This window comes from Stigmatopora argus, unplaced genomic scaffold (assembly GCF_051989625.1).
Source record: "Stigmatopora argus isolate UIUO_Sarg unplaced genomic scaffold, RoL_Sarg_1.0 HiC_scaffold_42, whole genome shotgun sequence".
Classification (NCBI taxonomy): domain Eukaryota; kingdom Metazoa; phylum Chordata; class Actinopteri; order Syngnathiformes; family Syngnathidae; genus Stigmatopora; species Stigmatopora argus.
In genome coordinates this window covers 440,129-446,609 of record NW_027520056.1, presented here as the reverse complement: position 1 = coordinate 446,609, position 6,481 = coordinate 440,129, and positions in this window count along the sequence as shown.

The window sequence follows — 6,481 nt, the reverse complement described above, 5'->3', positions numbered from 1 at the left end:
GACTAATTTTACACAAAATTGTGAAGTATACATCTACCCACAAATAAGACACCATTCCTGGGTAAATGGACCAACCAGAACCACTCAGGACCAGTTCCAACACAAGCACTCGTTGTCATAAAAGTGCCCAAATTAGGCACACTGTTTGTGGAATAACTTTACTTCACAACTACCCTGGAAGATTATTTTATACAGAATGGTCAATATACATCTACCCTCATAGGAGACAAAAATTCAGGGTAAATGGACCAACCAGAACCACCCAAGACCAGTTCCAAGACAACCACTATTTTTGACGCAATTTACCCCAATTTGGGCACTTATTCTTGCCTAACATCCCCCCAGAACCTCCCTGGAAGACTAATTTTACACAAAATTGTGAAGTATACATCTACCCACAAATAAGACACCATTCCTGGGTAAATGGACCAACCAGAACCACTCAGGACCAGTTCCAACACAAGCACTCGTTGTCATAAAAGTGCCCAAATTAGGCACACTGTTTGTGGAATAACTTTACTTCACTACCCTGGAAGATTATTTTATACAGAATGGTCAATATACATCTACCCTCATATGAGACAAAAATTCAGGTTAAATGGACCAAACAGAACCACCCAAGACCAGTTCCAATGCAACCACTATTTTTAACGAAAATTACCCCAATTTGGACACTTATTCTTGCCTAACATCCCCCCAGAACCTCCCTGGAAGACTAATTTTACACAATATTGTGAATTATACATCTACCCACAAATAAGACACCATTCCTGGGTAAATGGACCAACCAGAACCAATCAGGACCAGTTCCAATACAAGCACTCGTTGTCATAAAAGTGCCCAAATTAGGCACACTGTTTGTGGAATAACTTTACTTCACAACTACCCTGGAAGATTATTTTATACAGAATGGTCAATATACATCTACCCTCATATGAGACAAAAATTCAGGTTAAATGGACCAAACAGAACCACCCAAGACCAGTTCCAATGCAACCACTATTTTTAACGAAAATTACCCCAATTTGGACACTTATTCTTGCCTAACATCCCCCCAGAACCTCCCTGGAAGACTAATTTTACACAATATTGTGAATTATACATCTACCCACAAATAAGACACCATTCCTGGGTAAATGGACCAACCAGAACCAATCAGGACCAGTTCCAATACAAGCACTCGTTGTCATAAAAGTGCCCAAATTAGGCACACTGTTTGTGGAATAACTTTACTTCACAACTACCCTGGAAGATTATTTTATACAGAATGGTCAATATACATCTACCCTCATATGAGACAAAAATTCAGGTTAAATGGACCAAACAGAACCACCCAAGACCAGTACCAATGCAACCACTATTTTTAACGAAAATTACCCCAATTTGGACACTTATTCTTGCCTAACATCCACCCAGAAACTCCCTGGAAGATTATTTTATAGAAAATGGTCAATATACATCTCCCCTCATATGAGACAAAAATTCAGGGTAAATGGACCAACCAGAACCACCCAAGACCAGTTCCAAGACAACCACTATTTTTGACGCAATTTACCCCAATTTGGGCACTTATTCTTGCCTAACATCCCCCCAGAACCTCCCTGGAAGACTAATTTTACACAAAATTGTGAAGTATACATCTACCCACAAATAAGACACCATTCCTGGGTAAATGGACCAACCAGAACCACTCAGGACCAGTTCCAACACAAGCACTCGTTGTCATAAAAGTGCCCAAATTAGGCACACTGTTTGTGGAATAACTTTACTTCACAACTACCCTGGAAGATTATTTTATACAGAATGGTCAATATACATCTACCCTCATAGGAGACAAAAATTCAGGGTAAATGGACCAACCAGAACCACCCAAGACCAGTTCCAAGACAACCACTATTTTTGACGCAATTTACCCCAATTTGGGCACTTATTCTTGCCTAACATCCCCCCAGAACCTCCCTGGAAGACTAATTTTACACAAAATTGTGAAGTATACATCTACCCACAAATAAGACACCATTCCTGGGTAAATGGACCAACCAGAACCACTCAGGACCAGTTCCAACACAAGCACTCGTTGTCATAAAAGTGCCCAAATTAGGCACACTGTTTGTGGAATAACTTTACTTCACTACCCTGGAAGATTATTTTATACAGAATGGTCAATATACATCTACCCTCATATGAGACAAAAATTCAGGTTAAATGGACCAAACAGAACCACCCAAGACCAGTTCCAATGCAACCACTATTTTTAACGAAAATTACCCCAATTTGGACACTTATTCTTGCCTAACATCCCCCCAGAACCTCCCTGGAAGACTAATTTTACACAATATTGTGAATTATACATCTACCCACAAATAAGACACCATTCCTGGGTAAATGGACCAACCAGAACCAATCAGGACCAGTTCCAATACAAGCACTCGTTGTCATAAAAGTGCCCAAATTAGGCACACTGTTTGTGGAATAACTTTACTTCACAACTACCCTGGAAGATTATTTTATACAGAATGGTCAATATACATCTACCCTCATATGAGACAAAAATTCAGGTTAAATGGACCAAACAGAACCACCCAAGACCAGTTCCAATGCAACCACTATTTTTAACGAAAATTACCCCAATTTGGACACTTATTCTTGCCTAACATCCCCCCAGAACCTCCCTGGAAGACTAATTTTACACAATATTGTGAATTATACATCTACCCACAAATAAGACACCATTCCTGGGTAAATGGACCAACCAGAACCAATCAGGACCAGTTCCAATACAAGCACTCGTTGTCATAAAAGTGCCCAAATTAGGCACACTGTTTGTGGAATAACTTTACTTCACAACTACCCTGGAAGATTATTTTATACAGAATGGTCAATATACATCTACCCTCATATGAGACAAAAATTCAGGTTAAATGGACCAAACAGAACCACCCAAGACCAGTACCAATGCAACCACTATTTTTAACGAAAATTACCCCAATTTGGACACTTATTCTTGCCTAACATCCACCCAGAAACTCCCTGGAAGATTATTTTATAGAAAATGGTCAATATACATCTCCCCTCATATGAGACAAAAATTCAGGGTAAATGGACCAACCAGAACCACCCAAGACCAGTTCCAAGACAACCACTATTTTTGACGCAATTTACCCCAATTTGGGCACTTATTCTTGCCTAACATCCCCCCAGAACCTCCCTGGAAGACTAATTTTACACAAAATTGTGAAGTATACATCTACCCACAAATAAGACACCATTCCTGGGTAAATGGACCAACCAGAACCACTCAGGACCAGTTCCAACACAAGCACTCGTTGTCATAAAAGTGCCCAAATTAGGCACACTGTTTGTGGAATAACTTTACTTCACAACTACCCTGGAAGATTATTTTATACAGAATGGTCAATATACATCTACCCTCATAGGAGACAAAAATTCAGGGTAAATGGACCAACCAGAACCACCCAAGACCAGTTCCAAGACAACCACTATTTTTGACGCAATTTACCCCAATTTGGGCACTTATTCTTGCCTAACATCCCCCCAGAACCTCCCTGGAAGACTAATTTTACACAAAATTGTGAAGTATACATCTACCCACAAATAAGACACCATTCCTGGGTAAATGGACCAACCAGAACCACTCAGGACCAGTTCCAACACAAGCACTCGTTGTCATAAAAGTGCCCAAATTAGGCACACTGTTTGTGGAATAACTTTACTTCACTACCCTGGAAGATTATTTTATACAGAATGGTCAATATACATCTACCCTCATATGAGACAAAAATTCAGGTTAAATGGACCAAACAGAACCACCCAAGACCAGTTCCAATGCAACCACTATTTTTAACGAAAATTACCCCAATTTGGACACTTATTCTTGCCTAACATCCCCCCAGAACCTCCCTGGAAGACTAATTTTACACAATATTGTGAATTATACATCTACCCACAAATAAGACACCATTCCTGGGTAAATGGACCAACCAGAACCAATCAGGACCAGTTCCAATACAAGCACTCGTTGTCATAAAAGTGCCCAAATTAGGCACACTGTTTGTGGAATAACTTTACTTCACAACTACCCTGGAAGATTATTTTATACAGAATGGTCAATATACATCTACCCTCATATGAGACAAAAATTCAGGTTAAATGGACCAAACAGAACCACCCAAGACCAGTTCCAATGCAACCACTATTTTTAACGAAAATTACCCCAATTTGGACACTTATTCTTGCCTAACATCCCCCCAGAACCTCCCTGGAAGACTAATTTTACACAATATTGTGAATTATACATCTACCCACAAATAAGACACCATTCCTGGGTAAATGGACCAACCAGAACCAATCAGGACCAGTTCCAATACAAGCACTCGTTGTCATAAAAGTGCCCAAATTAGGCACACTGTTTGTGGAATAACTTTACTTCACAACTACCCTGGAAGATTATTTTATACAGAATGGTCAATATACATCTACCCTCATATGAGACAAAAATTCAGGTTAAATGGACCAAACAGAACCACCCAAGACCAGTACCAATGCAACCACTATTTTTAACGAAAATTACCCCAATTTGGACACTTATTCTTGCCTAACATCCACCCAGAAACTCCCTGGAAGATTATTTTATAGAAAATGGTCAATATACATCTCCCCTCATATGAGACAAAAATTCAGGGTAAATGGACCAACCAGAACCACCCAAGACCAGTTCCAAGACAACCACTATTTTTGACGCAATTTACCCCAATTTGGGCACTTATTCTTGCCTAACATCCCCCCAGAACCTCCCTGGAAGACTAATTTTACACAAAATTGTGAAGTATACATCTACCCACAAATAAGACACCATTCCTGGGTAAATGGACCAACCAGAACCACTCAGGACCAGTTCCAACACAAGCACTCGTTGTCATAAAAGTGCCCAAATTAGGCACACTGTTTGTGGAATAACTTTACTTCACAACTACCCTGGAAGATTATTTTATACAGAATGGTCAATATACATCTACCCTCATAGGAGACAAAAATTCAGGGTAAATGGACCAACCAGAACCACCCAAGACCAGTTCCAAGACAACCACTATTTTTGACGCAATTTACCCCAATTTGGGCACTTATTCTTGCCTAACATCCCCCCAGAACCTCCCTGGAAGACTAATTTTACACAAAATTGTGAAGTATACATCTACCCACAAATAAGACACCATTCCTGGGTAAATGGACCAACCAGAACCACTCAGGACCAGTTCCAACACAAGCACTCGTTGTCATAAAAGTGCCCAAATTAGGCACACTGTTTGTGGAATAACTTTACTTCACTACCCTGGAAGATTATTTTATACAGAATGGTCAATATACATCTACCCTCATATGAGACAAAAATTCAGGTTAAATGGACCAAACAGAACCACCCAAGACCAGTTCCAATGCAACCACTATTTTTAACGAAAATTACCCCAATTTGGACACTTATTCTTGCCTAACATCCCCCCAGAACCTCCCTGGAAGACTAATTTTACACAATATTGTGAATTATACATCTACCCACAAATAAGACACCATTCCTGGGTAAATGGACCAACCAGAACCAATCAGGACCAGTTCCAATACAAGCACTCGTTGTCATAAAAGTGCCCAAATTAGGCACACTGTTTGTGGAATAACTTTACTTCACAACTACCCTGGAAGATTATTTTATACAGAATGGTCAATATACATCTACCCTCATATGAGACAAAAATTCAGGTTAAATGGACCAAACAGAACCACCCAAGACCAGTTCCAATGCAACCACTATTTTTAACGAAAATTACCCCAATTTGGACACTTATTCTTGCCTAACATCCCCCCAGAACCTCCCTGGAAGACTAATTTTACACAATATTGTGAATTATACATCTACCCACAAATAAGACACCATTCCTGGGTAAATGGACCAACCAGAACCAATCAGGACCAGTTCCAATACAAGCACTCGTTGTCATAAAAGTGCCCAAATTAGGCACACTGTTTGTGGAATAACTTTACTTCACAACTACCCTGGAAGATTATTTTATACAGAATGGTCAATATACATCTACCCTCATATGAGACAAAAATTCAGGTTAAATGGACCAAACAGAACCACCCAAGACCAGTACCAATGCAACCACTATTTTTAACGAAAATTACCCCAATTTGGACACTTATTCTTGCCTAACATCCACCCAGAAACTCCCTGGAAGATTATTTTATAGAAAATGGTCAATATACATCTCCCCTCATATGAGACAAAAATTCAGGGTAAATGGACCAACCAGAACCACCCAAGACCAGTTCCAAGACAACCACTATTTTTGACGCAATTTACCCCAATTTGGGCACTTATTCTTGCCTAACATCCCCCCAGAACCTCCCTGGAAGACTAATTTTACACAAAATTGTGAAGTATACATCTACCCACAAATAAGACACC